General features: G+C 40.3%; 1 protein-coding gene across 11 annotated transcripts in view; it reads left to right on the top strand.

Moving 5' to 3' along the window:
* SGMS1 (sphingomyelin synthase 1) overlaps window positions 1–12,412 on the top strand; it is a 204,058-nt gene that overhangs the window by 152,573 nt on the left and 39,073 nt on the right. For 7 of the 11 annotated variants that reach the window (XM_084634359.1, XM_084634356.1, XM_084634363.1 and 4 more), the window contains 2 exons: window positions 552–736; window positions 7,967–8,005. The exons of 2 other annotated variants lie outside the window; for them this stretch is intronic. The gene's annotated coding sequence lies outside the window, so the exon portion shown is untranslated. Of the gene's footprint in view, window positions 1–551; window positions 737–997; window positions 1,109–7,211; window positions 7,389–7,966; window positions 8,006–12,412 lie in introns of those variants that run through there. 2 more of the 11 variants (XM_084634362.1, XM_084634358.1) reach the window with 2 other exon arrangements.

Here is a 12,412-nt window from a genome sequence, read left to right as displayed (position 1 = left end):
CTGTTTTTTTCTCTGTTACTGAAGTAGTTGTTTGAGGTACCAACTAATGAATTTGTAGCAGAAAAAAAATTAATTTTGTCATAAACATTAAATGCAATAAGGCTATTGTACATGTTTGTACTGTTGTTTTTTTAGGGTTTTTTTCTACTAACTTTTTATGGCTGGTTTTGTAAAATATTTTGAATTAGTGTACATATTTCACAGACCATTTGATAGTTTTTATTCATAGTTTCCTTTACATTTTCCTTTGTAAGCTTAATAATCAGATTTATTTCTTCAGCAAAATCTTTTATTTTTCGTTTGGCAAACATTTTTATGTTGCTGATACTTAGATTGCCTGAAGTTCATCACAAATGTTGATGACCCTCCATCAATCATGGCTTTTTGCTATGCTAAATTAAGGATTTTCTGCCTTTTTACTTACATACTAAAGTTTTTAAAATAAAATCTGTTTATGTGATATATTTTAAACACTCTTGATTAAATAAGTTTAATCTCCTTCTTGCTGATTTTCTCCAGGTTTTTTTCACTTCCTTCTCTTCTTCCCCCAGCCTCTTTTGCGTCTGAGAAAAAAGCAGTTTCCTTCTTTCCTGTCTTTTATCTCACTCCCATGCAGGATTTCCAACAGTCCCTTATTACAAGGGACGTCCCTTATTTTTTTTAATCTCTGTGCAACAAGACTGGGAGTTGGTGAGTGCTGCAAAAAGCAGCAAGAAATTACTCCTGGCAAATGTAGGTGAGTACTGCTTATTATTATTATTTATTATTAATACTATATTAATAATATAATAATATCAAGAGGAGAAGTGGGGTGGGGTGGGCGGTGCTAAGAAAACAGTCCCTTGTTTTTGAAATAGTGTTGGCAACCCTACTCCCACATTATGTCCTGATGCACTCCTCCTACTTGATCAGGCATTTCCAGCAGGAAATCCAGAAGATCAAATTTAACACTATTAATTTGGGCTTGAATAGGAACTGGGAGTGGCTGGCTCATTACAAAAGCAGCTTTGCCTCCCCTGGAATTGACACTTCCTCATCTATTATTGGGAGTGGACTACATCCCCCCTGATCGAATTGGCCCTGTCAACACTGGTTCTCCACTTGTGAGGTAACTCCCTTCTCTTCATGTGCCAGTATATTTATGCCTATATCTGTAATTTTCACTCCATGCATCTGAAGAAGTGGGGTTTTTACCCACAAAAGCTTATGCTCAAATAAGTCCGTTAGTCTTTAAGATGCCACCAGACTCCTGGTTGTTTTTGTGAATACAGACTAACACGGCCACCCCCGATACTTTTTCTAATAGTTGCATAGGGTCTTTTGAGCCTGGAAAGGCACATCAGGGCTTGTCCTGTGCAGGAAAGTTACTACTTGTCAGGTGGCTGTCTTCTTCTCTCAAGATGTGTGCTTTACCACTTTGCTAGTGTGAGCAAAGATATAAACCCGGGGGGGATGCAGCCCCATACTTTTCAACAGAGGCGCCACACAAGCTCTTACTTACCTTGTTGTGAACCTGAGAGAAATTTTAATAATCCAATTTTTCTAGATGACAGATATGACATCAGCGGTCTGGAATAATTTTTTTTTAATTATTAAATATCCTAAGTTATTGGCTTGAGATTCTTCTAACTGCACAGCTCTTCCCTCCCTCTTCCGGGGAAAATCAAGGGCCAGTTATAATGTTTTGTTTGCTTGTGTGGGTATAGTCAGCAGTTTACAACTAAGAAAATTAGATTGTTGGAGATATGCTGCTACATTATAATTATTATTATTATATATTTGCTGAGTGTGGACAGTGTATGCAGTCCCCTATGTGGAACACAGAAGAAGATATGGTCCTACCTCACTGTCTACATGCATAAGTAAACACCAGAAACACAGTGCCTCTGGATGATTAGCAGAAGAAGGTTAGACAGATGTTTCAGTTTTTATATATGTGTGTTACAGCACAGGATACCTTGGCAGAAGTATTTTTTGTGTTGTCTCTGGGCCAGGTACAGGTCAGAATTTTTTTCACAGGTTTCAATATTCTGCCAGTGGCACACGTGGTGATGTGCTACATGTGACTCCCAGGGCTTGTTTAAACCAAGTGCATATATATATATGCAGGAACTCAAAGAATTTATGTGTAGGTACTTTTAGCATCTGTAATTAGATAAAGCTGAAACAGTAGTCAGGTTTCCAGTGTGTACTTTTTCTTGAAGTTTTTACTTTATATTTTTTAAGCTGTAAAAATGAAAGCTTTTTAGTTGTGTCCATTTATCCAGTCATTCACCATACAGTTTTCAGTTTTGTAGGTAATCAATGACCTGTCTGTGTAAAAGTCCTGGCTTCCTGGGAGTTTCTTGAACAGACTCCACAGCATTGCAGTCCATCTTTACTTTTAAGACTCTGCCTAATTTACAAAATAAGCACAGCTTCTCCTCAGGCACTAGCTAGTTCCCTAACATTTAGGAAATTACCTTAATAAAAATACTGGGTCTGCAGCCTAGCTCGACTGCTTTCGCTGTACGCTGTGCTGCTGTTCAGAATTTTTTTTTTCATATGTGATTGACAGAATAATGCTCTCCAAGGGAGAAAGGAAGGAGATTGCAAAGTTGCAGACAGTTATGGATTTGGGCAATGATCTCACCTCTGGTTTGAGAAACTATACGTGCATCTAACCATTTTCTTCTATAGATACTTAAAGAAGTTTCATTTTCAGTGTCAGTAAGACAGCAATCATTCACAAGCAATTAAGGGAAAAACCCTTTATTTTCAATTTACACAGGGGTTTATTGATGGTGTGATATGCGCCTCACCCCTCTGAACTATCAGATAGCTGGTATCAATAGTGTGTTACCTTCTATGTTAATTAGATACAATGCTTACGTAAGTGCAGATAATTATTAGCCAAATTTTCAATAAGTAAATAAACCACAGAGAAACCTGGTAGTTTGATTTCATTTTCATAATGCATATAAGTGTTTTATTACATAGTCATACTATTTCCCAAATAATACAATAAAATAATATTTTAAATAAACCACAGTTGAGACAGGGGTGCCTGGGCTGCCCTCACTGAAAATGCCAACGTCAGGGCAGGCTGCAAAATGAGAGCAGATTCTACCAAAACTGGTGGAGAACACTGAAGTCAGACTCACCAGCCAGTCACAAACTGTGTTCCTGATTCCCCACACTGGTTATCAAGAATCTAAAAAAAGAAATCACGCAGTCCCCATTATTGCATTCCAGTTCTCTGGCTCCCAGTCAGCACCTCAGTCCATTGCAGTGGGAAGTTATTAAAAAAACTCGGCTCATTACAAAATGTTCTTCTGAACCACAAAGGGCCAGCCAAATTGCCAGGTCAATATTAGGTTGGATCTTACCCAAAATACCTTGCTGCCAGCCAATTATTTAGTGTCTAAAACTAAAGGTTTATTATAAAGAAAAAAGAACAAGAAGAGAGTTGTTAAATGGTAAAGCAATCAGATACATACAGGGACTTCAAAGTCCATATATCAGGTTCTTAGCAGTGTTGGTGAGTTTGCTGGCTTGAAAGTCCTTCTGGAACACATCTACAGCTTGGATGGTTCATTCAGTCCTTTGTTCAGCGTTTCAGTTTGTAGAAAAGTAGTTCAGTGGTAAGAAGCAGGAATGAAGACAAAATGGAGATGGCGCAGCTGCCTTTTATATTCCTTTTGCCATGTGGCTTGTACTTCCTGTGTCCCAAATACAGGCTATACAGCACATGGGCATGCAAAAGTTTTCTGTCCATAGGCATGCCCCTACAAGTCCTGTTGAGTCATAAGGTGTATACCCTGGCTCCTTTCAATGGGTTTATTGTACAGCTGATTACGCTTGATGCTAGGCATTGCTGATGCCAATCTGTCTGTGGGATGTCACCCAGAAACAAAGCACAATTTTGGAAATATGAATATCATACATATCTATAACTTACAATACAAAGGTGATACAAACATAAACAAGATCATCATACTTGGGAAAACAGCATTTTCACAGATACCTTACACAGCATATCTGGTCAGATTCCTTGCAATTTTATAATATTGGTAACATTAATATTATAAACAGTCTCCAATATTCCATACAGCCTCACACCTCAGATATGCTATTATAGTGGAACCAGCAGTGACACACATGTATTTAAGGTTGCCTAACACTTCCTATGGTAAGCACTTCTGTTTTAGGTTACTTGTAATTTCGCCAAATTTTAACTGTTTGGGTGGAAGCTTTCTGTTCTCGCTCTCTGCTTCTGGCTGAAATTCTCGGACAAAGTGCAGCCCTTTCCAAGAAAGAGGTATATTTTGGGGAAGGGAGAGTTTTGGTAATGTTAATTTTTTTCAATTGCTTCTTTGAACTCCAGCTTCTCCATGGTTTTGAATGAAAACTAGAATCTTGACGGGGCTATTGCTGGGGTCTTTCATTGTCTCCATGAAAATTCAACCAGATTTGGGTAAGGTATAAGCCTCAAAATTTGCCATTTGCACATAATTGGTAGATGTTTTGAGAGGCTTTCTGCTAAAACCTCGGACAGTTGCTCTGCAATGAGCATATTCCAGCATCACTGACCCTCCTTCTGCACTGAGCATGCCTCCTGGCGCTGTAGAACTTGAGCTCTGGCCAGGACACAGCAGCAGACACCCCTTTAGCCTATGGGAAATGATGCTGTGCTGGGCATCAGGAGAAGACTGTGAGTTCTAGTCTTAGCTGTTGTATGTATAGGTACCTGTGTAATTCATATCCTTTATTATTCAGCAAGACCTTATATCCATAGACTTGGGAGGCAGGCAGGCAGGCAAATATTGCTTTCCACTTTTTACAGATAAATGAGCAGTTTCACAAGGTTACAAGTAAAGTCTGTCATCCTCCAGTGGCTTTGTCCACATATAGGAAGGAAGTCTACTGCTGTTAGCAGTTGTTTCTGAGGAAGAATCTAAAAAAAGCACTCAATCACTAAATCAAGCACTCAAAAATTAGGAAATACCAGTGTTCAGGCTGGCCACGCAACCTTAAATTGACTTCTTTGTGTAAGAGTATTATGTTAGTCTTGTGTCAATTTCACTCCTCTTAAAATAAGCTTAAGTCTATTATGCATGGCTATATTGATGTGGAAGATGGGTTGCATATTTCAACTGTTCAAAAATAGCCTAGATTTCAGCTCATTTTATCTCAGGATCTTTTAAATAACATTTAATTTAGTGATGTAAACTTGAAAACATCAAGGTAGTTACTGTAAATTAGTTACTTGCTATCACACAACCTGTGCCTGGTATTGCAGATACCTCATTATTGTGATGGTTGGCACAGCATAAATGCTTTGGTTTTGTCACACAGTATGTAGGTCCAACAAGGTCAGGAAAAGACTGAGAGAGAAACTAAACATGGATTTTCCTTGCTGTAGGGTAAAAGCCTCCCTATGTTTCATGGCTGTGCCTTGGGGGTAAAAAGGCAGTAGCTGGGATTCCCATCCTAGCATTCCCTCCACTCCACCCCCATAATGTTCACTACTTGGAGCAGGCTTTAGCTTCTATACCTAGCATGTGGGGAGCTGCCATTCTTTCCCCTTCTCTACCTGGACAGGATAAGCAGCTGTCCCACTCACTTTTCCCCACAATCTCTTGTCCCCCACCTGCTCGTACATGCATTTGCCCTCCATGTTTCCCTCTCTTTTCCTTCCATCTCCTACCCTCTCGTCCATACTCCATTCCCATGTGCCTTCTTTAGTTTGTCTATTGCTCCTTACATGCCCAACTCTTCAGTGACCTGTTCCATTTCCCAACACATTTATGCTAACTGTTGCCTCCACAGTTTCATTCTCAGCACCTCCACATTCTCCTGTCCCCTCACATGGTACCTAAAGGACCACCATCTTACCTGAAAGTAGCCTGGTTTCAGCCTCACTGGAAACAATGGGAGGTGACCATCTTTGCTAAGGGGAGCCTTAGCTGCACTTGCGAAGATTAAAGAGTCCTGTCAGTCATTTTATTGAGGGCAGTCTGTGGCTTCAGTCTTATTGATAGTAATGAGAGGTGATGGAAATCCTGAGCAAGAGAAAATAAAAATCAGAAATTCATTTATCTCTCAGAATGTTGTGACTTTTGATAAATATGCAAGAATTGGCAATACATTATTACAGGAGAAAGGCTGAATGTAGGAGCCAAGGTTTCTGTGTGTGGGAAGTGGGGGGAAGTGTGTGATCATGTAATTGAACGCTGTTTCTTAATGCATACACACAAGGGGATTGAATACACAGGCAACCCTTAATTCAGGCATGTCCTAGCTTTGAGTACTCGATTTTAAATCTTTAATATTCTTTCAATTCTTTTATGTAATAGAGAGTGATGTCTGAATATTGGTTATATATATTATGGGAAAACACAATTGATTTCTGGTGTACAGTGGGAAGAAAGTAATTTGTTAGGAAAACTCAACAGTGTTGATAAATGACGTAGTCAATTGCTGGATTACACTTAATTTATTAGGAAATGTATTCAAGAGACCAAATAACTAATATCAGTCAGGTTTATTGCTACAAGCCAATAATAATAGAGTACAGGAAAAAGATTCAGTATGATACCAGGCTCTGGGAAGCTGTCCCGTGCAGCACATAGCAGGTGTGCTCCCAAAGTTATTCCCCTAAAGCCATCTTTTTATACCCTACCTGTTTACAAGTAAAAATACTGTGTATGCCATCTGAAAGTAGATTTAACCAGCCTTTCTACCTTGTTTTTGTGGTACCATGTTGTACCCTTTATCTCTTTGTTCTGAACACATGTATTCCAGGTCCCAAAGGACATGAAGACTCCTCTTAGGTCTGTACTAAGGTAGTAAAATCATATATCTTGACCTCTTTCTTTGGGACATTCCAGTACAGGCCTATGAGAGTAAGACCCTTTCCTTTTGCTCTCATAAAACATTCATTTGTTCTGATCTTGATAGCTTCCCTATTTGCTCAAGCTATAACTTACTTCAGTGAATGCAAGGAGTTATGGGATACTTAGCGTAAGTGAGCAAGGGTTTAGGCTATATAACTGCTGTTATATTTAACTGCTGTTTTATTACTATTAAGTGCACAATACATACTGATATATGTATTGTGCTGATAATGTGTACTGGCAATGTACGGTATATTTTTTGTTAGCCCAGATTGTATTCGTCAATAGTGAATCAGATAAAGTGGTATTTCCATAGTAACATAACAAAGGCTTAGCAACTATTTGGTTAACAAAATTGTGGGTCAGGTGAAAGCCTAGCACAATAATGTTTGTTAGTGTCTCCATAACTACTTCAGAGAAGCAGGCAGAAGAGGAAGAAAAGTTACGTAGATAAACTAGTTTTATGGGTATGAATAGAAGAACTGAATGGAAGGAAATGAGACAAATGAGGTTTGAATGAAAGATCTTCATCCTTGAGTTTTTCATAAATAATGCAAAGAATGATTGTTATTATAAAAGCATTTATTAGATAACTATTCATCATATATCCCAAATGTCACCTGAAGATAATTGTTTTAGCTACTATCAATCTGACATAACTAAGGTATCAGTGTAACTGTAACTCAGTTCTTCTCACCTGTGTCATTTATCTCTGTGTGATTCTGTTTGTGTTACCGTTTAACTGTATAGGTTTTAACTGAATTCTTCAACTGTGGGTGGATTTATATTAGTAGTTTAGAAAATATTTTTTCTCTCCCTGGAATGTTAAAGATGTGCTGATCAGTTAAGGTGATATTAAAGGTTTCAGAGTAGCACCGTGTTAGTCTGTATTCGCAGAAAGACTGAATGCATCCGATGAAGTGAGCTGTAGCTCATAAAAGCTTATGCTCAGATAAATTTGTTAGTCTCTAAGACGCCACAAGTACTCCTTTTCTTTTTGGTGATATTAAAGATACTTTTTCTTTCCAAAGGTGAACATTTAAGTTGTTTCAACTGTGTTGAGAGTATCTTTTTATCTTCCATTGCAGTCTTCCATTCAGAATGTGAACTTCGTCACTGTAATTCAGGTATTTATTACCTCTAATCTGATTATTACAATGTGTTCCCCCCACGGGCTACCCTTTGAATCAATGGCAGTGGAACAATTTTTATAGTGGGGGTGCTGAAAGCTATAGAATAAAACTCCAAGCCCTGTATATGATGGAAACCACTTCAAGCCAAGGGGTGCTGCTGCACCCCTAGTTCCAGAACCGCTGCTTTGAATCTACTCAGAGGTTGCAACTGTCTCAAAATATAACAGCACAATTGCTGAAGAGTCTTGTGCTCAACATTTGGTGATGCCTGCAGTGCTGTAAACCAACTCAAACTTTTACTGTAATGTTTTAAAGCCTTCTGTTATATAATCAGTATGCCTGAGAGCTGCCAATCATCCAGGGTACAATCTCAAGATGACGGGAGGCAAGGCTGCCTGGGAGGAGTCGCAGCAATTTTGAAATATGCCCTGTAGATATAAATTTTCTCTCCCTGATGGGAAACGCACACACTAGAGTTTTATGCTCTGGCTATAAACTTAGTTTCTTTTTAATCTTACGTACGTTTGTTGGCCTGTTGATATATTACCGCTGAGGTAGTGGAATGGTACTGGTGTTACTGTTGTTAATATTTGTATTACTGCAGTGTCTAGGAACTCTAGTCATGGACCGGACCCCACAATGATAGTCATACAAATACAGAGTAAAAGAGTCGGTCCTGGCCCCAAAGAGTTTACAGCCTAAGTACTAAGGCAAACTGTTTCATGCCAGCATTGGTGATAGTTTTGGTTATATATATTTTAGGCACAAAAATCTATCACTGATTAATATTCAGACTGTTACAGTAACTTCTTTGACTTCTTTTTGTTTAATATTTATTATATAGACACTGTCGACTTGACTAGGCTTCAAAAACAGGGTTTGCTAAAGGAAGATAAACTCAATTTCTGGAAGACTTTTTGTTTGTTTTTGATTACTTACTGTTGGATCTTAACAATAAAAGTAATGTCACTAAAACCGCAAGCTAATGTGCAGTCCTAGAATGTATATAATGTAGGTGGTGACTTTATTTTAAGAAATACTTTGTTTTAAGCTTTGTTTTAAGAAATACTTTGTTACTGCCTGTGCAGATATTAAGCTTTTTAAAAATAAAAGTGAAAGCTCAAAACTGCATGGCTATTGGTTAATAGCTATTCACAGCTTTGAATTGGCTATTAGTTACTTTACTAATTTCTGTAATGATTGTTGCCTTGATAGGAAAGGACTTCACTGAGAGAATGAAAACATAAAAAAGAATGAGGAACAGGTGATCTTGTACTCAGGCATGAGACTTGGAGTTAGGCGGGCTGGTTTCAGTTCTTAGATATTTTGCTGTGTTTCTTGGCAACCTTGGTCAGTGTTGCCAACTCTCTCAGATTTATCCTGAGTCATGAGATTCGGCTCCTGCTGCAAGCAGTCTTGCTGATGTGCCAAGTTCAGGCCATTGCATGATTTTGAGGAAGCAAAATAAGAGAGAAATTGACTCCCCCACAGTGCTTGTAACCTACGGAAAAGAGCACTAGATTGCAAGTCCAGGTACCATGAGTTCTAGTCCCAGCTCTTCTATTGATTGCTGCATCTTTTGTGCACACCACAAGCCTTACTATAAACCAAGGAGTGCTGTCTTGAGGGAAGGCTATTATTCACCTACTTCCCAAATTGGATAACCGAGACCTTGCAGAAGGTAACCTCATTCACCCACTGTGGGCAGAACTGAGAATAGAATTAGAGTTTCTGATATAACTGAGCCAAGTCTAATTGCTTTTGCCACACAATAGTTCAGAAGGAACATGGCAAATTTGATGCTTAGATGAGTGTGGTTCAGTCACACTTTAGCAGCTAAACCGCATACAGAGGTTTATGACTCCACTGCAGTTTTCATACAAAGAGATCTGGCCCTCTAGCTTAAGTGGAAGAAGCTTATGCATTTCCATCCAAAGATGCCAGATTCAGCCGCTGCAGATGACGCAAATGCAGGAGGTGGTACAACTGGCTATGCTGTCCGTAAAATTTGCTCCCAGAGCCAGGAAGTGAACCAAAAATCCTAATACCTAGAGTTTCAGTGCCACCTTACAAGTATTTGCGTAACCCACTGGGTGTGTTGGCTCACTGTATGGGCTGGGCCATACAGAGGAGTTAGGGTGACCAGATGTCTTGATTTTATAGGAGCAGTCCAGATTTTGGGGGCTTTTCCTTATATAGGCACCTATTATCACACACCCCCTGTCCTGATTTTTTACACTTGCTATCTGGTCACCCTAAGAGGAGTTCAGCATGCTTTTTCAATACAGATTACTCTTATTGTTGAAGTAGAAGAAATCTGTGCTATGGTTCTGAAGTTTGTGAGTTCAGACTTTGCTGCTGATTCGTGGGGAGTGGGGAAAAAACATACATGTATGAAAGTTAATATAAGGACCCAGGAGTTCTTGCTGTAATTTTATCTTGCTAAACATTGCATTTAAAGTACCAGAGGGGTAGCCATGTTAGTCTGGATCTGTAAAAGCAGCAAAGAGTCCTGTGGCACCTTATAGACTGACAGACGCATTGGAGCATAAGCTTTCGTGGGTGAATACCCACTTCGTCAGATGCATGTAGTGGAAATTTCCATAGGCAGGTGTAAATATGCAAGCAAGAATCGGGCTAGGGATAACGAGGTTAGTTCAATCAGGGAGGATGAGGCCCTCTTCTAGCAGTTGAGGTGTGAACACCAAGGGAGGAGAAACTGCTTTTGTAGTTGCCTAGCCATTCACAGTCTTTGTTTAATCCTGAGCTGATGGTGTCAAATTTGCAAATGAACTGAAGCTCAGCAGTTTCTCTTTGAAGTCCGATCCTGAAGTTTTTTTGTTGCAGGATGGCTACCTTTAAATCTGCTATTGTGTGTCCAGGGAGACTGAAGTGTTCTTCTACAGGTTTTTGTATATTGCCATTCCTAATATCTGATTTGTGTCCATTTATCCTTTTACATAGGGACTGTCCAGTTTGGCCGATGTACATAGCAGAAGGGCATTGCTGGCATATGATGGCTTATATTACATTGGTGGACGTGCAGGTGAATGAACCGGTGATGGTGTGGCTGATCTGGTTAGGTCCTGTGATGGTGTCACTGGTGTAGATATGTGGGCAGAGTTGGCATCGAGGTTTGTTGCATGGATTGGTTCCTCAGTTAGAGTTACTATGGTGTGGTGTGTCGTTGCTGGGGAGACTATGCTTCAGGTTGGCGGGTTGTCTGTGGGCGAGGACTGGCCTGTGAAAGTGCGGGATCGTTGTCCAGGATGGGTTGTAGATCACTGATGATGCGTTGGAGAGGTTTTAGATGAGGAGTGTATGTGATGGCCAGTGGAGTTCTGTTGGTTTCTTTCTTGGGCTTGTCTCACAGCAGGAGGCTTGTGGGTACACATCTGGCTCTGTTGTTCTGTTTCCTTATTTCCTCATGCGGGTATCGTAGTTTTGAGAATGCTTGGTGAAGACCTTGTAGGTGTTGGTCTCTGTCTGAGGGGTTGGAGCAAATGCGGTTGTACCTCCGCGCTTGGCTGTGTGGTGTGTCTGGGATGGCAGCTGGAGGCATGAAGGTAGGCATAGTGGTTGGTGGGTTTTTGGTATAGGGTGGTGGTAATGTGACCGTCACTTATTTGCACCGTGGTGTCTGGGAAATGGACCTCCCGTGTAGATTGGTCCAGGCTGAAGTTAATGGTGGGGTGGAAGCTGTTGAAATCGTGGTGGAATTCTTTCAGGGTTTCCTTCCGAGGGTCCAGGTGATGATGATGTCATAAGTGTAGCATAGGTAGAGAAGGGGCGTGAGTGGACGAGAGCTGAGGAAGTGTTGTTCCAGGTCAGCCATAAAAATGTTGGCATATTGTGGGGCCATGTGGGTGCCCATAGCGGTGCCACTGGTCTGGAGGTGTATATTGTCAGAAAATTTGAAATAATTGTGCATGAGGATAAAGTCACAGAGCTCAGCAACCAGTGCTGTGGCATCATCAGGGATACTGTTCCTGACAGCTTGTATTCCATCTGTGTGTGGGATGTTTGTGTAGAGAGCTTCTACATCCATGGCGGCTAGGATGGTGTTTTCTGGAAGATCACCAATGCTTTGTAGTTTTCTCAGGAAATCAGTGATGTTACGGAGACAGTTGGGAGTGCTGGTGGCGTAGGGTCTGAGTAGAGAGTCCACGTATGCGTACAGTCCTTCATTCAGAGTGCCAATGCCCAAGATGATGGGGTGTCTAGGATTTCCGGGTTTGTGGATCTTGGGTAGTAGATCGAATAGCCCCGGTCGGGGCTCTAAGGGTATGTTGATTTGTTCCTGTCTTAGTGTAGGGAGTGTCCTGAGGAGATGATGCAGTTTCTTAGTGTATTCCTCAGTGGGATATGAGGAAAGTGGCCCGTAGAAGTGATGTGCATTTA

This window comes from Lepidochelys olivacea (genome assembly GCF_965140295.1).
Source record: "Lepidochelys olivacea isolate rLepOli2 genome assembly, chromosome: 7".
Taxonomy (NCBI): domain Eukaryota; kingdom Metazoa; phylum Chordata; order Testudines; family Cheloniidae; genus Lepidochelys; species Lepidochelys olivacea.
The sequence above is the reverse complement of the archived record's forward strand: the minus strand, read 5'-3'. Positions and strand labels throughout refer to the sequence as shown.